We start from the raw sequence: 25,924 nt of genomic DNA on the forward strand, positions 1-25,924 counted from the left end.
GCTTGAAAATTGTCGAAATCGCAAGAAACCTGTAACACAAATAGATGGTTTTGACGATGATGTTTGAAAGCGCTCCCTGTTTGAAATGTATATAAGAAGGAAAACCCAACATCACAAAAACTTGTTATAATTATGCCTGAGAAAATTGTCTTCAAAGGTAGCGCTTCGTCAAGGCAAAGAATTGTAAAGTACATTCGTTTCGAATAAGTTAAGAAGAGAGTTTTAACTGAAAGCAGTGACGTAGAAGCAGTATGAAATATGTCCGTTATAAAGATGCGCGATAAATAACAGGAGGAGGTAGTTCTACAGTGTATGAAATATGGGTGAATCAGAATCATTCCATGAATACCTGCTGGAAAATGAGTGATGGTACTGCTGGTTTTTAAGTTCCCTTAGCAAAAGGTTCTCAAATACTTATTCTGTATGCTGGCGCTTCTTCTGATTTGGTTCCTGAGAGTAAACTTGTATTTAGGTGTAAGAAAAACAGTAGTGACTACCATTCGGATATGAACGCTGTCACTTTCAAGAAGTGATTCACTGAACAATTCTTGCCATACCTAGCTTCGAATTCGGTCATTGTAATTATCGCGCCAATTATCATTCAGCTGTTACAGAGAAATGACCAAGTACGAGCACCAGGAAAGAGGATGTTGTGCTCTGGCTGAAAAATAAAAATATTCTGCAGCACGTAATTTATAAAAGTCACGCGTCAGAATGAACAAATTTGACTTTCTTGCATGTGAATATGGTCACAAAGTTTTGCTTTTACTCACATATTACTGTCAGTATAATCCGATAGAACTAATTTGCGCACAGGTTACAAGCTATGTGGGGGGAAAAATAAAATACTCAAGCTAACAGACACTAAGAGGCTTGTGCGTGAAGCAATAGACAGCATCCCCCTTCAGCATGAGCACACCATGTATCACACTGAAAAGTTTCGGAAACAAGACTTTCACCGAGGGAGGTGAAGCTGGATAAAAGCCTTGAATGTACCATTCTAAATTTACAGTCAGATGGTTCGGACATGGACGCAGACAGCAGATGGTATTACGATGTAGACTTTGAAACAAAACGAAGTAATGATCTTTCTTGGTTTTAAGGACTCATGGTTTAAAAACGTTTTTGTCAACATATCAATTGCACGCACTGTACGTAAGAAATTCGTAGCTTTTATTGACTAGAAATATGTAGCCTGTGAAGTATTCAGACTATTACGTTCAGCCGGCCGGAGTGGCCGAGCGGTTCTAGGCGCTACAGTCTGGAACCGGGCGACCGCTACGGTCGCAGGTTTGAAACCTGCCTCGGGCATGGATGTGTGTGATGTCCTTAGGTTAGTTACGTTTAAGTAGTTCTAAGTTCTAGGAGGCTAATGACGTCAGAAGTTAAGTCCCATAGTGCTCAGAGCCATTTTTTATTGCGTTCAACACACTGCGCAAGGGGAAGCTAAACTTTTCCCAGCCTGTTGTATTACCTGCGAGAATGGGGCTGTATAAATTCGTCACAAGCTCCAATATTTCGACACGTAAACACCTGTCGTTTTCATGGCACGAATTGGACAATGCCTTAAAATGAATGTAATGGTTACCTGTCGTGATATCGGCGGTTTTCGACGTTATCAGGCAGCATTCCGTCGAGCTGTTCACAGTAGATGGTTAATTGTTACGTAGCTTCTTCAATGGATCATAAATGCGTTCTCCCACTGTAATGCCGAACGAACTAGTTTGAACCCATAATGCCGACACTGAATAATATGATAACATACTGACAATTTTTTTTGTTTTTTTTTTGCTATAGTCTTCTGCACTAGTATTTTCTACCAGTGATTCATTTTTACGCATAGTGATTTACACTGAACCGCAGTAAAACACACCCAAACACGCGCGTTATACAAATTTAAAAAATTATATGGAGTAGAAGCAGGTGTCAAACAAATATAATGATTTCGGTTTGCGTTTGAAGTTTATTGTGTTATGCATTACACCTTTACTTATGGTTCAAATCGCAATAAATGGCAGTTATTGCAAATATTTTCGATGATCTTGTCGTTATACAATCGTCGTTGTGAGAAAAATTGCACTTGACGTCCTCACAAAGCCGTATCAGCTGTTCTCGCCTTCCGACGACACACACACAATTCCTGTGGAGCAGTGGACACAACTTTAAGGATACAGGGTACTTACCAATGGTGGAAAAATCGATTTTTTAATTACTTTATTAAATTCTATAGTCTTTCCTGATTACATTGATATATACATTATAGGGTTTTAAATGAAAAATGACCTATACATACCAAATTTTAAAGTTAGGATTATGTATGCCACCATGCCCCCTTTATTACTGTTACAGAAACCAGTATTATTTCGAAAAGAACTGAGAAATTTCTGTTTCCAGCGATTATACGTATAATACATCGTATATGTTGATAACAGTGCAGGTTTCTAGTGTCTGTAAATGATTATCTTTGCCAGTATTTACTTTTGTTTCGCTGATGCATTTTGTTCATGTGTTACTGAATGTTTGTTGTCAAAGTGTTACATATATTTGTGGAAGTACATATCCTTTAGTGTGCAATAAATACAAACTATGCCACGCATCAAGAAATTCTATAAAAGGAAATTCCGTGGTCACCAGTTCACAAACAAAGCAAGCCACACTGTTGAAAGTAACCTATGCATCTGTTCTTAAGGGAAGAAACTCCCACACGCACGCCTCCTGGTGATTCATATTTTTGTGTTAACAATGACGCTGTTTGTAGTGGATTTCTTGTTGTTGATGTGGGAATCTTATCTTCTTTGATAAAGGAAGTGGCGAAATGTAAACAATGTGACGGTGTAGGCTGTCTGGAAATAACTGAACAACAAAGTAACAGGAACGGCTTATCGTCAAAATTAGTTGTTCAGTGTAGATCCTCCAATAAACCTACGTCGAAAATGACTTCGAACATTGTGCATAATTCATATTATGTGAATCTGAATTTAGTGTCTGCAATGTGTGCAATAGGAAAAGGAAAAAAGGCTGCTCAAGCGTTTTGTGGTTTGATGGACCTTCCTCCTGCTCCCAATAGGTTCAGCAAGTACATAAAAATACTTTTAGGTGCCTTGACGGTTCTGTCTAAAGCATCTGTGAAACGTACAGTAGAAGAAACTGTAAATGTTAGTTGAACCAAGGACATTGCTGTTGCACTTGATGGGACATCGCAACGTCGAGAACATCGTTCCTTGAATGGTGTTGTAAGTGCTACTTCTCTAGACAATGGAAAAGTTGTTGTTGTTGAGTGCTTATCTAAGTATTGCTACATCTGCCATGGTAACAGTGAAGGACATATTGGACATCAGTGTTCTAAGAATTATGATGGTTACAGTGGAGGTATGGAGTGTGATGGAGCTCTAAAAATATTTCATAGGTCGGTGCTCATTTGTAGCGTTTGATATACGAAGTACCTAGGCAGTGGCGGCTCTAAAGCTTTCAATAATATTAATGAGTTCAATGTTTACGGTGATACCTTGGGAACAAAACTAGTGTTGTTGACATGTGTAAAAGTGGATGGGTGCTAGATTGAGGAAGCTACGAAGAGAAATGAAAGGGAAGTTACTGTCTGATTGAAAATCTCTGTCTGGCCGAGGCAGATCGACAGAAACTGAAATAGACCTTCTTTAGAGTTATTATGGACTGGCCATTAGACGAACTGCACCTCTGAATGATGTTACAGCAACGAGAAAAGCTGTACGGGCCACGTACTTTCATAAGTTGTCCACAGATGACCACCCTTTTAACGCACTTCGCCCTAAAGCAGCAGATTCTTGGCGTGGTTACCAAAAAACAGAAGACAGTGGTCAAATATACCATCATAAGCATTCTCTTCCTGAGCCTGTTATGAATGAAATAAAACCAATTTTTAGAGAACTGAGTGACCCTGTATTGCTTTGTAAATGTCTTCATGGGGGCATTCAGAATACAAAAGTTTCAACTGTTGCATATGGGAAAGATACCCCAAGAATGTGTTTGTAGGATCAAATACATTAAAAGTTGTTGTACTAGACACAGTGATATGTTTCAATGCTAAGTCGGAAGTCCCGAGAAATTCAGGCATAAAATGTGGCTCTAATATGATCAATTGCTTTCGTGTGATGGGCAATGGGTGCATGAAGCTGAAAGATTCGCTTTTCAAGTTACCAAAGAAGCAAGAAGTGCTGAAAGGAATGCCAAGAGGAAGCTTGAAGATGAAGAAATGCTGCAGGATGAAGACTATGCTTCAGGAATGTTCTGAGGCACGGTTTAAGTGGACTCATATCTTCATTCGCAATTTCCTGGAAGTCGTATTTTTCAGAATTCAGGTACAAATATTTCCTAAAGTTTATAAATCATTGCTCTAATTTTTTTCTGTAACTTGCAATAGTCCATACGTATGTAGTAGACCTAATCAGAATCAACTAAATTATAGAAAAAATAACATTTTATTAGGAAAATAATTATAAAATTAAAATGTAAGATGTGATATCTTTTTATCCTTGTAATAAACATAATAGGTGGCATTAAATAGGTCTGGTACCTCAGCCATCATGTCACACATATCTGGTAAAAATTTGGTCTCCTTCAAATGTATAACATTGGATTTAATAGTACCTCGATTTGAGAAAGCATCCTGGAAAAAAATGCACCAATTTCCTTGTAATTTTCGTTAATAACCTTAAGCAGGTTCAAAAATATTCAAAAACTTCTAATTTGTTTAGATAGTGTGCTGTATTATCTGATATCAACAAAATATCTGTAAAACACATACATTATACCTGTGCCTGAAAGAAATAGGTGTTGTTGTTTACATAACATTGAGCTGTTTCAAATGGCTCTGAGCACTATGGGACTCAGCATGTGAGGTCATCAGTCCTCTAGAACTTAGAACTACTTAAACCTAACTAACCTAAGGACATCACACACATCCATGCCCGAGGCAGGATTCGATCCCGCGACCGTAGCAGTCATGCGGTTCCGGACTGAAGCGTCTTGAACCCCTCATCCATCGCAGCCGGCATTGAGCCGGAAAAGTACCCTGTATCCTTAAGACTCACATGTAAAATTTCTCTCATGTAGACCAATGATTGAAATTGGTTTTAAAATGTACTATTCCTTCATAGATTTGAACGTATAATGCGATGTACTGAAGGCAAATGAACCTGATTGTTGTCTGCAGTAACACAGTTTGGCCATGGTTAGCCCACTTTCTGCCACCACGCATGCGCAAACCTCATCCCCTACGCGCTTACCTGTCATTCCGCCTCTATGCGCATAAGCGCCATTCTATGTGAAGCGGGCTATAGTTAAGCTGACGCCAATGCTGTCAGGTGGGGTATGGCATAACTTGCTGCTGCCTCGTCCCTACTCAGCCCCACTGATAGAATTCTCCTTCATAGTGAGGGTTGACTCCAAACATGCCAAATACCAATGATCAACACTAACATTAGCTCCCGAGAAAAAATTCAACTGCTGCGAGGGATGATATGGGCACTAGACGTTGACACTTCACTACTACAGGAGGTACACTTGGCTATGCTTCCGGAAGCTGTGGGCTATACCACTTCCCCAGCCCTGGTGACCACCTCAGACATGGCATAGCCATCTATGCCCACGAGGCCATCCTGGTAGCTGATGTCGTATACCCTCCATCTGGCAGAGACATGGCAATCACCATCTTGGGGACACATATCATCAATAATTCTGCCCCTTCAGGCTTTGTCCACAGACACTTCTACTGAGAAGAAACCGCCCCTTTATTACTAACTTGGGGGTGATTTTAATTCTTCCCTGCACCCTAAAGATCAAATGCCCCAATACAACACCTGTAAAGAACTGCACCTTTTCGTCTGTGATCTGTTGCTCCGTGACATTTGGGATGTTTGGCACGGAAATGCCCGTGGATATACTTACCAGATGGGTCACTGAAGCCACCTTGACAGGATTTACATCTCCTAGGAATCACACCTGCACTCCAAAGTGCGCACCTTTGGCCCTTGGCCCTTTTGGACCACTGTGTCTACATCTGCAATATTCTCCCCCCACTACAAGTGGTCTGACAGTTGTATACCATGAAAGTTTAACACCTCCCACCCCTACGATCTTGAATGTCTTCCAACAGGTTACTGAGACACTGGCCGTCTATCAAAATCACTTGCTCAAGTACTGCAAAACCTTGACTTGGTGACTGGAGCTATTCAATGTACTTTGGTTCAGTACGCCAAGGAAGTAGCTGCATGTCGGCAGCACACTACAAACTATTTCTACACTGTTCTCCATGACTTAGACTCCCAGCCATCCACCCCTGAAACCCAGTAGAAACGCAGCATGAATAAGGCACAAATCGTGACCTTGACACGTGATAGACTGCAGGGGGCGGTGGTGGGGACCAGACATCCAGATTCAGTGGGACAGAAACACCCCACCATGCATCAAATTGCCTCTGATGGGAAACGATGACGATAACTACTCATCACTGAGATCTACACCTGTTGTGCCCAGCATGCCACTTGTCAGGCCAAAATCAACAGTGTCTTTGTAGACCACGACCATATAATGTACCGGGAGACTGTGTTACCATACATCACATGCACCCTTGCTGGGAAGGAGGCAGACTAGTTGACGGAGCCAGTTATGTGCAATGAGATCTAGTATGCAATCAACAAAGGTGAAGTAATGAGTCACCTGTCGTCGACAATGTTTCTTGAGTTGTTGACGATGGGCAATGCAATACCATCAGCCTTTCTCACAGGAATTGTTATACCCGTCCACAAACCAATACTGGGAGTGATGACAACCATTATTACCCCAGTTCTGCTTAATGCAGGCTATAAAATTGTTGCATGACTTCTGGCCACAAGATACTCCCTTGCATTCTATCCCTGGAAGAGACAACTCCGGGTGGCCCAGGTAATATCATACAAATAGCCACAGGGGAACGTCGCGATTTAATCGCACTGGCACTGGCATGCAGACTCCGTGCCGTGGTGGTTGTAATTGATTTTGACATCACATTCGACAAGGTGTGGCATCATTTATACTCTCAGTAATGGGCTGAATGGGTTTTTCACCCCTATTTATTGCTACCAACCAGCATATGTATGGCAGTGCCACATCCCTGATTCAGGCCAATGGCTATGTGGCTGGACTAGTGACCATACATCGCTTCATAAGGCAAGGTTACTCACTTTCGACATTCCTCTATGTCATAACCTTGGAGCCACTGACCGGGAGCCTTATGACCCACCTTTCTCATCTCACGTTGTGACAGCACGCTTTTCATTGTTGTATGTATGCCGACGACCTCTTCCTTTAGTCCACCCATGGACTGAAACACAGATGGTACTCGACTTGATATCAACACATAGAACTGCAGCGGGCTGTACAATAAATGTGGCTAAATCCTTGGCAATACCCATTCGATGTGGCCTTTCACACCAAGACTTAGTGCCCCTCCCGTGTGTACAGAATTTATGATACTTTGATATCATTTTCACCTCCACTGTGTGCTACTCCACTGCCATAAGTTTTGGCGTAATCTCCTACTTGTCTGCACAGCAATGTGACAAAATCTCCTCCACCAACTCGATTCCTTACATGTCGAATACCTCAACTGACATGTAGCGTCCAAGATGCTCCATATTGCACAGCTACTCCCACCGTCATCAACTATTGGACGCAGCCTCCACATCTCATTTGGATACTTTCTTACAGATAGTACTCTCTTTAAGGCCTGTTACGAAATGCTCAACCTTCCTCCGACAATGAGGAGCCTCGACCTTGCCAATTTGTGACTCTGAGTGGCTTCTTTATACATGGCCACCATGCACAAACAGTGGAACTTGCTGGACATTCTTACACCTGCGACCATATCCCCACCAGTGCCAGTAGGCCACATTGTACTGGCTCACATTTCTGATTTCATCATTGACTTCAGTTACTCTCTCTCACTTACTGAGCACACACCTTTCTCAAACCAGAGATTTCTACATCCCACCACTTCGTTGCATATCTCGCAACAATGTCGAACTGAAACATCCGTTGACGCAGTGACCCACAGTCTGTTATTGTGTCCACCAGCCTTTCTTACTCTCCTATGTCCAGGCAATGTAGTACCATGTTGCATGTTTAAAATTCGCCACAAATCAACCTCTCCCTACAATGAGAGTGTTTGACATTCTGCTTATGTCTGGAAACTGGGTAGACATTTCATTGCTTGCTATCTCTGCATTCTGCTGGACTGAACTGACCCATGGACTTTTATCCATCCTGAGGACACTCATTTCCTTATCACCAAAAATCATGCTATTGTATGGGTCAAGGGATGGACGGTCACTTACCTGTAGACTGAGGGCAATAAATCACGCCTTGACTTCTGGCAGTACTTACAAACCATCCACAATGAAATCGAGCACTGACCTCATTACTGCACTTTCTTTCCCAATTACCTTCGCGCCATCTTTACGTCACCCCAGCTTAGCTGGATGGTGCCACACGCGGTCAGCATACCCCAACCCCCACCCATACCCCCCCCCCCTACCACCCCTTCTGCTGACGTCTGAGACTCCCCGCGCTACATTTCTATATCGTACGCCAGAGTAGGGTAGGAGCATGGACGCGTACCCCTTTCTTTTAGAGGCTATAATAGACCAAGCGGGGCATTCCCCCAACTCTACCGTGCCCTCGTCCTTGACTTCCGCCACATCTGCACATTAGTAATACCGGGGACAGCGTGGCTAGGCCTCGAATGTTGACCGCTGCCCACTCTGCCTCCACGCCCTGCCTCCCGAGCAGGAAGATGTCTGCAAGTCGCATCATGCTTCTTCCTTCTTTGTCTACAGCGTTACACATCTTACATGACTTTCAGTTTTTTTTCAGTTCTCCCAAACCTTGTTAATAAAGATTTTTGCAAGCCTTGTCCGAGTGTAGTATCTAATGTTGGTTCCGCCGGAAGCACGGCCTTTACCTTGTAATTTATGCTTGTGCGAATAAAGATGTTTTGTTCAACCCGCCCCCCAAAAAAAGAAAAACATCGGAGGAGAACGGTTCAGTGGAAGTGGGACTCTTCAAAAAGGTTGTTTTTATTTATTTATTCTTTTTATTTTTTTTTTTTTTTTTTTTTTTTAAGTAAGTAGGAGATCCGAAGTTCGAGTCCTGGGCTGGCACATATTTTCCCTCGTCGCCGCTAAGTCTGCGCAGAGTTCCAGATCATCTGATAACATCACTTCCTTTCCTTTTTTCCCCCTCCCCCTTCAATTTACGTAAAAGGTATCACAGCTGCGGAACCCATACGTGCAACAATTGTTTACTGTAAGACGCTTTAACTTGCTAATAGAGAAGGTCTATAACCGGATCGCTTTGCACATATATAGATTACTGAATCGCATCGTGAACTGACTGGCCCTTCAGCACCTGCAAGATACCAGTTGTCTCTGTCCCTCGCGATGTAATAAAATACTAAAGACAGATGGCGTATACCGCGAGTCTTATTAGACCCCGAGAACTTAACAGACGAACATTGCGGCTTTTTCCTCATCATTGTTATCTAGGAGAGTTCTGTGACACATTTTTTAGGCGACGCTAACAGCTGAATGAAAGAAAAAATCGAAGTGTGAGTGCATTAAGCAGGCCTTTGACAAGGGGTGGAAATGAAACTTTTATGGCTACTCACAGGTCGCCATTCGTCTTCCAAAACATTAAAAATACTTCATACCTCCTGGACTGCCCCCCTCCTCCCCTTTATCCCAGCCCTCACGATACAAACTATTGTACGGGCACCCTTGTCAGAAAGCCGTATCTCGTGACAGTATTGACTTAGAAGCTTAAATTTTTTACACCGCCAAGGGACCACAGACCTCAGTATGTGACATATTTACATCTGTCACAGTTAAAAAGGTGTCCTGACAAACGGACAGAGACAGATAGACAATAAAAGGCAAAAATATTTTTTTCGTATGATATAATTGCAAATTAACAATTTTCAGGATTTTTTCCCTTACTTGTCCTGTCAAATCTTGCTTCTTGTCAAATTTACCCTTTAGATTTTAATGACGTAAAAGGCCGTATCTTTTTATTGCATTGACTTAGAAGTTATATTTTTCATACCGCCTAGCGACCGTAGAACGTAGTATGTGACGGAATTTTCAACTTTACACCTCTACCCATTCTTGAGAAACAGGGGTCTTAGCAGTTGGACATGTAGACAGACAACAAAGTAATCTGCAAGGCAGTGGTTCTCAAACTGTTTTGGCAACGGAATACGTTTGAAATACTAAATATTTTACGGAGCCCTAAGATAAACAAAACCTAGTTTTATATCCTTTCATTAATTAAAATCATTTAATGACAATCATTCTAAAATAGGTACATTATACACTACAATAATGTACAAAACAACACACAATAATACAAAACACAGTATAACACTGCACTGACTCCACTGTAAAATGATGAAATAGTTTCAGTTTGGTGGAGGATATGAACCTGTTTTTCTTTTTCTTTTTTTTCTTTTTTTTCGATCAACTATTTAATGACAGGCTTGATAAGAATGAGCTGTATTCCATATCACACTGTTATGTTGGTCGGAACGGGAAAAGAACATTAAGATCCCGGTGGCAAATTTTGGACATTCCTAACCAACCTTTCACTAAAAATCATCAGGTGTCATTATTCTGAACAATAATTCCATGCTTGAATCTGATATCGTTTCTAAAAAGGATTCATACATTTCGTTTGACATATTTTCTAGCTTCTGCAAATTCGGCAGAAAAGTAATTTGAACCCATGAATTCATTTTCAGTTTTGTTTTCTGGTTTTCATGAAAATACGTCTGAAAGATGTGCATAAACCATGGTTACATTGGACCAGTTCTTCAAATATTTTATTTGGTAATTCTGCTGTCTCACCAATACATTCATTGTTAAAAAGCTTTCTGATTCCCTCTTGCCAACACAAATAATCCAAAAATCTAGCCGGTCGGTGTGGACGAGCGCTTCTAGGCGCTTCCGTCTGGAACCGCGCGACCGCTACGGTCGCAAGTTCGAATCCTGCCTCGGGCATGGATGTGTGTGATGTCCCTAGGTTAGTTAGTTTTAAGTAGTTCTAAGTTCTAGGGGACTGAAGAACTCAGATGTTAAGTCCCATAGTGCTCTGAGCCAAAAATCTAATTTTTTAAGGCAGTTGTTTTGTTACTAGTATTGAAAACTGTCGTCTGTTTTCCTTGTAGAGACAGATTTAATTTATTAAGTTTTCCAAATATGTGTACCGAAAAGTTAGTCTGAAAAAGCAAGTCACACACTCAAGCGGTCTATTAATTTAAAAGAAATGTCAGGTATAAAAGCTTGTAATTCAGCTCTTAGTTCAAATAATCTTGTAAGTTCTTAGCCTGGGATAACCTTGTAACCTTGGTGTGAAGCAGAAGTGTTTTATGTCCGCTCCATAATCTTCATACAATAGTTAAAACAACTGCACTGCAGAGAGCGTGATTTAAAGTAACTGATTATTTTGACTGCTTCATCAAGAACCAATGTTAGATTTAGCAGCATCTTCTTTGTCGCGAGTGCTTGTCTGTGCATGATACAATCACTGGAACTATAGTTTTCCACTTCGTTTTTTATTAGTGATACCGCTTCTGCTGTTTCACCATTCATTGCCTTGGCCCCATCTGTGCGAATATCGTTACAATCGTTCCAGTTTATTTAAAAAAAATCTTAATTGTATTAAAAATTTCGTTGCCGGTAGTGTTAGCTGGCAGCGATGCACACATATGCAAGTCTGCATGGAATGAATGTCTGTACGGATATCGTAGCATTATCAGCAAGACGACCAGTCCAGGAATATCAGTTGGCTTATCCATTTGCAAGAAGAATTTGTTGTGCTGAAGGCGAGCAACTAGTACTTGTATGATTTAGCCTGCACGTTTGTTATTTCAGTGTGAACCAACGTCGCTCAAAAGCAGCAAAGTAGAAAGATATTTTGCAGATTTTTCATCGAGCATAGGTTATTTTATGTCTGTCATACATGATTTTATTAAATTATCAGCTATAGTGTACGCTTCCCCACATATGCAGTGCCGTAGCTGACCAAATACGACACCTCTGTCACTTTTTCATTCACAGTTTGGATTGCATAGCTAATAGTTTTTGAATTCTTAATAAGTGGTCTTTCTTATGTACAACAAATTTTCATTTTTGTCTTTGAAAATGGGATGTATATTTTATAATATCGGCGCAACTCAGCAGGTATCATGGAACTATTCGGAAGTCGTCTGCTACATAACATGCAGAGAGGTGAGCCAATAGAATCAACAAATCCGAGACTGATTGAATATTTGTCATAGTTTCCTTCTTTCATCTTTAGTGAGTCGTCAGAAGTAGTGGGATAAGGCCATCGTCACCACAATCTACATTGTTGCTAGATTTATTCAAGATGGCGGATCCAAGATGGCGGCAGTAGATGCAACATCACAATGAAGTCGTGGGGAAGCTCAAACTTTGGCTGGAAAATAGGTCAACTGGACGACCTCCACTAACCTAACCCCTGCCCCCCCTCCACTCTCCCCTCCCCTCCCCAAGAAAATAGTGGGAAAAATTTGGTAGGAGAAAGATGCTGGAAAAATAGGTCACTTTGGCTACCTTCATTAACCTAAGTCATCCAGCTACCACCTCTTCCGTGGAATTGACAGAAAAAGGACTCAGTCTGTGCTGGGTTGGTGGATAGGATGGACATAAGTCTTTATTTTGCATGCAGTGTTTATTTAAACAGTTAGAGTTGTAATAGGCAGTGCTCCATCCGGTGTGTTCATCATGACCTCTGGAGTCTAACTGACCTAGTACACAGTACTGCCACCAGTAGGCACTGTCATCCTTCCCATGACATAATCCAAGATGGCGGTCTGGGGAAAAATGGCAGGGAAAGGACTCAGTACGTGTCCAGTTGCTGGAGAGGAAGGAGTGTGCTTTATTTGTTTTCAGTGGAAACTTGGAACAATTGATTTAGGGACAGATCTCACATAGTTTATTTATTACACTGATACAAGACACTCACTCTGACGTGCCAGTGCTCACAATACATAGCCTACAGACCTGCAAACTGATCGTAAATTACCTAAATAATACAGTACACTGATGTACAGACACGCAAACAACTTGTAAACTGTCAAAATAATGCACGTAAAACGCTCTGCAAATATGCTCACTAATTGTAAAATGCCGAGATAATGCATTGCACAGCCTACAGACCTGCAAACTACTCATACATTACTGAAATAATGCAGTACACTGATGTACAGACACGTTCACTACGTGTAAAATTGTCAAAACATAAAGCATGTATAACGCTCTGCAAACACGCTCGCAATGCTTAAACAGCCGAAAATAAAGCAGTGCACAAACACTCATTGCATGTGAAAACGATCGTTAAGAAATTCGACTGTGACGCATCAGCAAACTGTTCCCTACAGAGTTCCAAGGCAGAATGATGAACAGATGTGTCAGACGCGCACGTTGACCCAACCTGTCCCACATGCGAGACGCCTTCTACTTAGGCACCTTTGCTGGTGCAATGACACATAGCTTTCTTACCTGCGGGACCAGCAAGATGTTTGCCTAGCAACTCACCCTTGCAAATGCAGCTAAAAGGTTACCAATATTATACTGACATCTCATGTCTATGTAAATGACAGCCAAGTCTCCCTCAGGATGTGCTATAGAAATCTTTTGCAATGCTTTCAGAAGCCGGCCGGGTGGCCGAGCGGTTCTAGGCGCTACAGTCTGGAACAGTGGGACCGCTACGGTCGCAGCTTCGAATCCTGCCTCGGGCATGGATGTGTGTGATGTCCTTAGGTTCGTTAGGTTTAAGTAGTTCTAAGTTCTAGGGGACTGATGACCTCAGAAGTTAAGTCCCATAGTGCTCAGAGCCAATGCTTTCAGAAACTGTTTACAAAAATATTCCAGAATGACGCAGGATGCATTTCTCCTAGTGATCCTAATGGGAGAGCCTGTCTATTACATATCAGTCCCTTCCTGGAAATCATACAGTGCTGCAGAAAGAGTTAACTGTTGCTTTTGTTGTTGTAGGAGCTTTCGTGATGTCTCAGCTTGTCTGCATGGAAATTCTCGCCCTAACAGGACCTGCTTACGAATCTATCCCAGAATAAAGCCAAATGCGTTCTTCCTGATGGTCCTAATGAAGCACTGCGTCCGTCATGTGTTACCCTTCCCAGAAACCGTAACGTCCTGCTTTCAACGTACATCTCAAAAACGGCAAACGTTCGCTCAAGTTCTCACCACTAAAAGCCTTCATCATGTCTGTGCATGTTTACGAAAACACCATTAATCGTAGAAGTATTCTTGTTGTTTGGAAAGAAAGCACTGTCTAAGCACAGATGGGAAAATCAGAACAATTACACAAACAGAATTCGAAGCACTGTCCCATAGAAGAGAAAAATGGCTGGAAAATTCGGTGACCTACACCTGTTGGTCTGGAGATGTCCTAATGGCACAATGGTGGATGAGGGACAGCATCACGACAGAGATGGATGGTCTGCTTCAACTTGTCTTTGAACACTTCAATTAAGAAGACATCATGTTACTCTCAGAACTTTCCTTAGATACCTTGGCCAATCTTGTTTGAACGAGTCTGTAGAGCCTCCTATGTCCCAGCACAAAGGATTTCTTGTGAACGAATGGATCATTCTGACTGGATCTTACTGAATTCATCCGCCAAACTACTGCTGCTGGTGTGGGAGCACTGTCCGCCATTTTCTGCAGACGAGACTTTCAGTGGCAATTTCACTGAGATAGACATATTGCACTGACAGTTAACCCTTGCAAAAGTGGTCTACAGCTCATGAAATACCGAAAGACACTTCGTCAATTACACTGCTCTGCTACTGTCGAGGAATGCTTGAATTTTTCGGTGTGAAGTCGATACCCAACCCTGCTATATAACCACATACCATATCGATGTAGTAAACACACAATTAGTATCCTGCGCCATAAAAAATCTCCAATTCTGCATCCTGCATTTAGCTATCGATCACCAGACATTCATACATATACCACGAACACAGATAGCATAAGCACATGCACCGTATGTACTCCTCACAGCACTAGATATTTCCCTAGAGGTCGGGCGGTCATCCAACGCAGCCGACGCATGACCAGAGTACTCTCAGCGGACCGATGTCACTCTCCGAACTGTTGTACAAAGGTTGGATCGGTTCCCCTCAGCACAAAGGCGTACCTGTTTCTGACCCCGACCTGCTTGCTTGCTACACCCATCTCCAGACTCTGGGATTACAAGAACACACGTATTTTCACATTGTTTACCAGAATAACATATCATTTACGCGATAAGTCTTGATATCAAGAACATAGCAATATCGCTTGCATAGCAGTATCACTTGCACAGTCTAATTCCAAAGATATAGACTGGAAGTTATTCCTCTAGAACCCCGAAACTTTAGCGAGATGCAGCGATGTGGAGTGTGCTGTAAACCACTCGGTAACTAGAAATTTATCTCGCCTGCGAAGACTCTTACGTGAAAACCCGAGAAAAAATAGAGGAAATAGATATTTTCATTTGCGAATAGCGATGTCGGTGATATAACAGGTTCCAGATCATCCTTATGATTTACAAAGTGAAATAATGTGTGTCTCATGTCTAGAGAACCACCAAACGTGCCTTCCACCCTTCTTTCACCTGCTAGATGCACACAACACACACCACAATGGATGTTCTCTCAACCAAATAAAGACAGGAAATGTGCAGAAGCAGTCAACTGGACAATTTACATGGGAGGGAATAATGGTCCAGCGCAAACACACGTCCATATTGAATCTTCTCAAATTTCCACGGAGAACACACGTAATCACGAAGGCTGCCCGACATATACTGAGTATTAGTTCGCTATTCAGCCGTCTAGAGGGCGACACGATTATGTCACCTATAATCCTGTAGCCCAATTGGCCTTTCCATTCGGACGTCTTCTGCCATTAGCCCAAAAAGTGAATCATTCTCACCACAGGCCAGAGCCACTGCGCGTCACGCATCCCCAGACAGAGTCGCCCTAGGAAACTGGCCACATTTATATTTTATCACTGTACTTACAAATAAAGATTACGATTGCACCCTCAATCCCATGACATTCGACAGTGAGTGAAGTATCAGATACACCCTCTCCTGACGACTGTGGCTCTGGAAATAGAAATATCTGTACCATTCTTATGATTTAACAAAATTTCCCAAGTAAAAAAAAAAAATCTCTCATTCCCTCTGTGGCTGTCGCAGTATTCTACATCAAATCCATACCTTCCCTTACGACAGGATATATCCATTTTCTTTGCACATGTCGAAACACATGTCAAACATACACACACATACACACACACACACACTCACTTTATAAGCCTGATGCTAAAGGCGAATCTCTCACACATCCCCTACTACTAAGTATAATAATTCACCAATAACTGAATGCTGCCGATACGAAACGATGCTGAGCGAAAATCAGCGATGCGTGGGCATAAGTTTTTCTTCCGAATGGTACCACTGTGTCTTAGAAAGAGAGGCGAAATCGTCTTACTTGCCGTCAGTTGTTAAAAACAGGATCGCAACGATCATGTTACTGTCACAAGTGGTCTTGGTTCTACAGGCACTCACAAGTGTCGCTAACGATATATATGTTAAAAACTATAGAATCCTTATACGTCAAGGAATGTCATTACCTCCGAATGAAGTGGTTTTTCCAAACAAATACCGCGACGCTGAATATAGACGGTGATCGCAGGAGTGTATATTAACAGATCGAAAGTGAGAGTGCACGTCGCCGACGATGTAAGCTCGCAATAAAATCACCGAATTTAGAAAGTGATTCGGCTAAGGAACGTGGCATGAAGCCTGTATTTGCAACGTCCTCATGCCGCCATTAAATATTTCTCCAGTAGTTGTAACACATTCTGTCTTGACAGTAGATGGTGTGCTGATTGAGGTCATAAGAAATATACACTATTGTTGCGCTTTCTGGTAGAAATGCTGTCTGCGATTTGGTACCAAGTCTTTCCATTCAACCACATTTCTGCGTTGGATCCTATGGAGAAGTACTTTAATGATTACAGCCGGTAGTGAATCATATTCGTGGCACTCTCATTTCTCGAAACGAGTCACCTTCTTCGAACCTGCCTGTTACAGTAAAATTGCAACGTGGTTTTCGATAGTCCCTATGAATCTTGTAACCGCTCCTCAGACTCTGCCCTGCCATCCCTGCAGCTTTGCGCATGTGATCGTCCCAATTTAAGCCAGAACTGAGCAGAACTCGGAGAGAGCCGTATCTACCACATTCTGCAACCCCTTGTAGAAACTGGCTAAGCTGAGTTAGTACGACAGGACTGTGTATTGACCATTCAGTGGAAATGGGAACACGCTATCGCAGCTCTGCCAACCGTGTACAATGTGTGAGGTGAGCGCCAAACGAAGCGTGCTTCTGCAACACGAGGTAGTATAAAGACAGTACGAACAGTTACGGTGGTGTTTCTTATCGGGAAAATTAGGAAGACCCAACATCGTACAGGTACTGGAGTCCGAAGCATCTCCGCATTCCGCAAGGTCCATTCACGTCTATCATCGTTATTCTGTACCATCCAACAGAGAAAAATTACGAACAATAAAAGCTCCGCTATGTCCGAAAGAACAGATACCATCTTCATATATATATATATATATATATATATATATATATATATAGCAAATGAAAGATTTTAATAGAGAACAAACCATGTATTTACCTTAATAGTCATAATATATATAGCAGTTCATGACATCCAGTCTTACAAATTTCAAAACTCCGCCATGTCTCTCCCCACATCCACCACTGCTGGCAGCTCACCTCCAACTACGCAATGCTACGCGCTTTTTAACATCCAGCTGCCCAACACTACAATGGCAGACAACAATGCAAACTAGCCACAGACTGCACACAGCACAGCCAGTGATTTTCATACAGAGCGCTACGTAACGTTGCCAATAAGAAAACATAAACAGCCTACTTACAACACAACAGTATTTGTTTGCAATATATCGTAAGAGAGAGATGCGGTAAAAATCTTATCGACTTCTCCATTGGATGAAGTTAGTGAAGCTTTTATGGATTTACAACTAAATCACTACGCTTAGCTGAATATATATATATATATGTCATTTGACCATCTCCTTCTGTGTGGCTGCACAAACAGTGACCGAACTCTTACGGGAATCGGCAAACAGTCGCCAGTAATGAGTATAATGGGCAGGGGTACTATGAATATAGTGCGGGCCAATAAGCTGAGAATGTGGGTCTCATGGGAGGCGTGCCAGAAATAAGTCCCTGCAGTCGCGCCATCCTCTGTGTCTTCGGTGGCTCAGATTGACGCCGGCACGGTAGCTCAGCGTGTTCGGTCAGAGGGTTAGCTACCCTCTGTAATAAAAAACAGAGTGAACGGATAAACAAAGAATATGAACGGGTGTCATCGTACGTCCACCCCAAACAAAATTCAACGAACAATTTGGAACTAAATAAGATCAACTAAAAAAAGAAAAAAAAGATGGATAGAGCGTCTGCCATGTAAGCAGGAGATCCCAGGTTCGAGTCTCGGTCGGGCCACACATTTTCACCTATCCCCGTTGACATATATCAACGCCTGTATTCAGCTAAGCGTAGTGATTTAGTTGTAATTCCATTAAAGTTTCACTAACTTCATCCAATAGAGAAGTCGATAAGATTTTTACCGCATCTCTCTCTTACGATATATTGCAAACAAATACTGTTGTGTTGTAAGTAGGCTGTTTATGTTTTCTTATTGGCAACGTTACGTAGCGCTCTATTTGAAAATCACTGGCTGTGCTGTGTGCAGTCTGTGGCTAGTTTGCATTGTTGTCTGCCATTGTAGTGTTGGGCAGCTTGATGTTAACAGCACGTAGCGTTGCGCAGTTGGAGGTGAGCCGCCAGCGGTGGTGGATGTGGGGAGAGAGATGGCGGAGTTTTGAAATTTGTAAGACTGGATGTCATGAACTGCTATATATATTATGACTATTAAGGTAAATACATTGTTTGTTCTCTATTAAAATCTTTCATTTGCTATCTATGCCTATCAGTAGTTAGTGCCTTCCGTAGTTTGAATCTTTTATTTAGCTGGCAGTAGTGGCGCTCGCTGTATTGCAGTAGTTCGAGTAACGAAGATTTTTGTGAGGTAAGTGATTTGTGAAAGGTATAGGTTAATGTTAGTCAGGGCCATTCTTTTGTAGGGATTATTGAAAGTCAGATTGCGTTGCGCTAAAAAAAAATATTGTGTGTCAGTTTAAGCACAGTCACGTATAATTGTTCAAAGGGGACGTTCCAGTGTACTTTATTGTACACAACGGTAGGGAGAGATGGACCACAGAGTGGCGCAGCAGCTGTCATCATAAAAGAGTTGGACAGGAACAGAAATGATTCGTGAACACGTAAATACAATAGACAGAAGTTTTACTTAACTTGTAGCTTGCTGCGAGCGTTGTAAAGAAACCTTACAAAGGAAAAAAACCGCAATAAAGCACAGCTATTACAAAACTAAATAGTGTCGTGTAATGAGAGGCTCCCACTACTAATGCACTAGCGAACTGTCAAAGACTGACTAAGATTCAGCACTGTCAAAGGCTGCGACTGAGACTGGGCCATGCAGCTTCCGCCAGCCATCCTACCTTATACCGTGGCAGCAGAGGGTGCCCATGGTCGGAGCCACTCGAGGCGTGGTTCAGCAGGCGCGCGTCTTAGCACCTGTCGGGTCCACACGTGACAGCTACCGGCATCTGTCGAAAACCTGCTTTTCCGTTGCAACTGTGACACGCTGGTGAGGGCGCGATCTATGCTTCCACAGTTTGTTTTATGACCATTTAATTAGCCGGTCGATGTGGCCGAGCGGTTCTGGGCACTTCAGTCTGGAACCGCGCGACCGCTACGGACGCAGGTTCGAATCCTGCCTCGGGCATGGATGTGTGTGATGTCCTTCGGTTAGTTAGGTTTAAGTAGTTCCAAGTTCTAGGGGACTGGTGACCTCAGATGTTAAGTCCCATACTGCTCAGAGCTATTTTTGAACCATTTAATTAAGGTAAATGACTGAAAGTATTTCGGGATCCTCGTAGTTATATCTAGGCTGTGCAGTGTCTCTTTACATGTTTCTATTCGTGTTGTTTGTGTTTTTAAAGAGCTCGGAGGGCAGATGTCGGTGCAATTTGCTTTCTGCGAGGGTTTCATTTTGATGAATGTACTTACAGCTTGCTTCTTGATTTCTGTTGTTACCGAAGGGGCTCTTGTATATAGCTCCACGGCAACAGTGGGTGTGGTTTCGACTGCTCCGGTTATGAGGTGAAGTGCTTGGTACTGCATTTTCTCTAAAGTGTTTATCTGTTTTTGAGTTGAGTAAATCAAAGTTTCACTTCGATATTTCGTAACAGTTTATATACTTACGGTGTCCCAAAAAGACGTCGACAACGCTAAGTATGCTGTGCAGGAAGGGAACCTGATCCGTTTTCAAGTAGGAACCCATATCCGGAAATGCACAATTTGGGCACTGGAAAACGTCGAAGTCTGAGAATGAACGGTTGTGACAGTTTGTTCCATTTCCTTTTGGTGTCTGAATACAGAATGTACGCAAACCTTTAACCATCTGTATACTGCAGATGGACGACCTGAGCGTAGTATCATTCCTGCGCATGCGCTATCTTACTCCACAAAGGTCTTGAGCGCACCCTACTGTGGACCTTGTGTGTTCAGCCAATGCAGCAACGTTGTTGACGGCTGTGCGACATGTACGAATCACACAGCCCTTGGGCGCACTCTACGGTGGACCTTGTGTGTTCTGCCAGTGCAGTAACATTGATGGCAGCAGTGCGACGTGTTTACGGATAAACACCCACAATTCTCGAACTTGGAGTTATTCACGGACGAATGTATGTTTACTGGGGGAGGCATATTAAATTTGCACAACATACATGATTGGGCGATGAAAATCCGAGTGCGTAGGTGATTCAAAATCACCAACACAGCGTCAGTTTTAACAACTGGGACCATATCCTTGGGACATATCTGCTAACAAGCAGGCTATCAGGACCGATCTATCTCCTATTTATTAGAGGTGTTTTGCCTACCCTGTACGGATGTAGGGCCACTAAATGTTCAGATGGACATCTAGCTGTAAGACGACGGAGCTTTGATGTCGATGTGCGGAATCACCTCAACGTCGCGTATCCTAGATGATGCCATGCAGCAGTGCCGCTCAGTCGCTGCTGTAGCTCTGGTTATTCTTCGTGTTTTACTGCTCCTATTAATACATATCAATAAAATGGATATCGCAGTAGACTAATTTGGGAGAGCTCTATCGAATGGGCATCTAAAGTTCCATTTTAAAAATAATTTTATCTAGGAAGGGAAACACACTGACTCTTTTATTTAAGTTTTTCTGAATGCATCCCCATTTTGCTCCCGCTAGTCTCTTAAGGATTGGTATACTTTTTGTATTTTTCTTTAATAAAGGCTACTAGTTGTCAAAGCTTAATTTGTTATCTAATCATACCAGGTGTCTGGTGCAGGTGCTCTTTTAAAGGATTTTACTGTCGGCCTTTTGACTGAAGTTTTAATTTTTGTTTCGTAGGGAAAAGAAATTTTTGATTTATTGATGAACATGTTATTATCTAAAGACCATGTTCACAGGATATCTAATGCCTTGTTCACTGTTTCTTACAGTTTGTGGTTTTAGTTTTGACAGTTGTTTCCAGTGGCCCATATTATGACGTCGCCTGCAAACATTCCCACTTTAATCAGGTCATCTACGTGAATGTTGAAAAGTGGTCATCTGTCGACTGATCCCTGTGGCAGTTCAACTTCGCTTTGTCTGTAACTTGATCGTACCTCCTTCCAGCGTGTTTTTGTCTATCTTAGAGCTAGGAAGGTTTTTATCCAGCTTAACATGCTTTCTTCAGTTCTGTACACTTTCAGTTTAGTTATAAGCTTGCTGTAACACACCCTGTGATATGCTCCTTGGACATCACCAAACTGTGTTAATAAGTTTTGCTTTCTATTGAATACTGATTTGATCTTTCTATTATCTTTAGAACTGAGGTGCATGTGGACGCATTCTCCCGAAACTGGCTTGTTTTCTTTCTACGATTTTCTGAGAATCAAGGAAATAATTGAGTGAATCACAACATTCTTTTAAGTTGACTAAAATATTATGGCATCACTGGTAGTGCTGCAAAGTGGTTTCAGTCATATCTTACTAATAGAAAACAAAGGGTGTCATTATATAACACTTCAGCAGTAGGCAATCAGACATCACCTGACTGGGAAGAAATTACATGTGGTGTTCCCCAAGGTCCACTACTTTTTCTTGTGTATATTAATGACCTGTCATCTGTTACATTAACAGAAGCCAAGTTTTGTCTTATTTTCAGGTGATAAAAACATTGCAAAATGGTTCAAATGGCTCTGAGCACTATGGGACGTAACATCTATGGTCATCAGTCCCCTAGAACTTAGAACTACTTAAACCTAACTAACCTAAGGACAGCACACAACACCCAGCCATCACGAGGCAGAGAAAATCCCTGACCCCGCCGGGAATCGAACCCGGGAACCTGGGCGTGAAAAACATTGCTATAAATAGTAAATAAAATATAAATTCAGAAAGAACAGCTAATCAAATTTTTACTGTCACTAAACTTTGGAAAGACCCTCTATATGCAGTTCAGAACTTCCAAGAGATTTCCTTCTGGTGTGTGTATAAAATATGATGACATGGAAATAGGAGAAGTTGAGAGTGTAAAATTCTTGGGATTACAACTCGTTAACAAATTCAGTTGGGAGCAACATACAAACGAGCTGCTAAAGCGCCTAAACAAGTCTGTGTTTGCAATGCGAATGATGTCAGACATAGGAGATATAAATATAAAAAAACTGGCATATTTTGCTTGTTTTCACTTCATTATCTCATATGGTATCATATTTTGGGGTAACTCCACAAACAGAGAAAAAATTTATAGAGTACAGAAGCGTATAATAAGTGTAGTGTAAATCCAAGAACATCATGTCAAAACCTATTCGAAGAATTGGGCATACTAACCACAGCTTCTCTGTATATTTATTCCTTAACAAGTTTGTTGAAAATAATGCATCTCTTTTCCCAACTAACTGCTTAGTTCACAGTATCAATACTAGGAATAAGAACAATATACATAAAGATTTAAAATCACTTACTCTCGCCCAGAAATGAGTCCAGTATTCAGCAACGCATATTTTCAGTACGTTACCAGCAACGATTAAGGGTTTAGTTTCAGACAAGACACAATTTAAACACAATTTAAAAGAATTTTTGGTGTCCAACTCCTTCTATTCCATCCATGAATTTCTCGACAAGTGTACTAGACCATTTTAATGAAAATTTACTATACTTTAATTTATGACAATACTTGGTTGTAACAGCCAAGTAACTACCTACTGTGTGAATGATTGATGTATAGAAACCAGATGAAAGTCTTAAGTCTGTAAATATTGTACATAATTTGACTGTTCTTAACTGAGGATCATTGAAATGAATAATTTACGTTAATTTTTGACAATACTTGGTTGTAATAGCCAAGTAACTAGCTACTGTGTGAATGATGGATTAAATGAAAGCAGATGTAAGTATTAAACCTGTAAATATTAGAAGTTTAATTTTTCATTCATGTACATAATTTCACTGTTTATTGACTGAGGATCATTAAAATTAATGAAAGTCAAGTTTTTCTAATTTCATTTTTGTAATGTGTTTTTCTGACATGTTCCACACCCAGGAGGACACCCTCTTTTGTGGGTCTATGGAATGAATAATTGATCTAATCTAATGTAATATAATCTTGAAGCTACAATGTTTCCGAAGATTTTAGCTATTATTGATGTAAGTGAGGCTGGTCGATAAATCTTGATGCCTTCACTTGCTTTCTCTTGTTTGAAAATTAGTGTAACTGTAGCCCCTTACCCATTCAGTTGGTAGGATTATGGTTCTCTTCGTAATTTAATATACAGAATATAGATATAATCGGACAGATAGGTTAGAAAAGTTAGAAACAGAAATGGATTAGGTGAAGTTAGATATAGTGAGGGTTAGAGAAGTTCGGTGGCAGGATAAAAAGCACTTCTGGCCAGGCAAGTACATAGTTATAAATACAAATAAATACAAAACCAAATAAGGGAATGGGGGGGGGGGGGTAGGTCTAATAATGAATAAGAAAATACGAATGCGATTGAGCTGCTACAAACAGCATAGTGAACACATTATCGTAGCTAAGATTGACACGAAGCCAGCATCCACTACAGTGGCACAAGATTATATGCCAACTACCTCTTCAGCTGGTCTAGCGATTGAAAAAACGTATGAGCGGACAAAAGAAATTATTGAGATAGTTAAGGGAGATGAAGATATGATTGTGATGGGGGACTGCAGTTCAGTAGTAGGAAAAGGAAGAGAAGGCAAAATTGTAGGTGAATATGAACTAAGTGAAATGAATGAAAGAGGAAACCGCCTGATAGTATTTAGTGCAAAGCGTAATTTAACCGTCGCTAACATGTAGTTTAAAAATCATGAACGAATGTTGTATACATAAAAGAGACCTGGAGATACGGAAAGATTTCAGACTGATTATATAATGGTAAGACAGAGACGTCGGAACCACCCTTTAAACTGTAAGTCATTTCCAGGAGCAGCTGTGGACTCTGACCACAATTTATTGGTTATGAATAGTAGACTGAATCTGAAGAAATTGTAAAAATATAGGAAAGTAAGGAAATGGGATATGGATAAATTGAAAGAACCAGAGTTCGTTGAGAGTTTCAATGAGAGCATTAGGCAATGGTTCACTGAAATAGGGGAGATGAATACAGCAGAAGAGGAACTGGTAGCTTTGAGAGATGAAATAATTAAAGCAGCATAGGATCAAAGAGGTAAAAAAGACAAATTCTGGTAGAAGTCCTTGAAAATTACAGGAGACACTGAATTTAATTGGAGAAAGAAGAAAATATAAAAATGCAGCAACTGAAGAAGGCGAAAGGGAATCCTAACGTCTAAAAATGAGAATTCCAGGAAACGTAAAATCTCTAAGCAGGAACAGTTAGAGGACAAATGTAAGGATATAGAAGCATATTTCACTAGGGAGAAGAATTTGACAGAGCACTGAAAGGTCTAAATCGAAGCAAGGCCCCCGGAGTAGATGACATTCCCTCGGAACTCGTGATATCCTTGGGAGAACCAGCCACAATAAAACTATTCCACATTATATGCAAGATGTATGAAACACTCGACGTATACTCACTCTTCAAGAATGTAATAATGCCCATTTCAAAGAATGCAGGTGCCGACAAAGTGTGAATATTACCAAACTATCAGTTTAATAGGTCATGTTTGCAAAATATTAACACGAATTACTTACAGAAGAGTGAAAAAAACTCGTAGAAGCGACCTCAGGGTAGATCAGTTTGGTTTCCGGAGAGGTGTAGGAACACGTGAGGTAATACTCACCTACAACTTCTCTGAAGATAGATTAAGGAAAGGTAAATGTAGCACTTGTAGAGTTAGAGAAAGCTTTTGACGATGTTGACTGGTGTACTCTCTTCGAAATTCTGAAGGTAGCAGGGGTAAAATTCAGGGAGTGAAAGGCTAATTACAACTTGTACAGGAACCAGATGGCAGTTATGAGTCGAGGGGCATGAAAGGGAAACAGCGGTTGAGAAGGCTGTTAGACTGTGTTGTAGCCTATTGCCGACGTTATTCAATCTGCATGGTGAACAAGCAGTAACGGAAACCAAGAAAAAATTGGAGAAGGAATTAAAGTTCAGGGAGAGGACATAAAAACTTTCACATTGCAATTC

This window comes from Schistocerca piceifrons, chromosome 1, assembly GCF_021461385.2.
Source record: "Schistocerca piceifrons isolate TAMUIC-IGC-003096 chromosome 1, iqSchPice1.1, whole genome shotgun sequence".
Classification (NCBI taxonomy): domain Eukaryota; kingdom Metazoa; phylum Arthropoda; class Insecta; order Orthoptera; family Acrididae; genus Schistocerca; species Schistocerca piceifrons.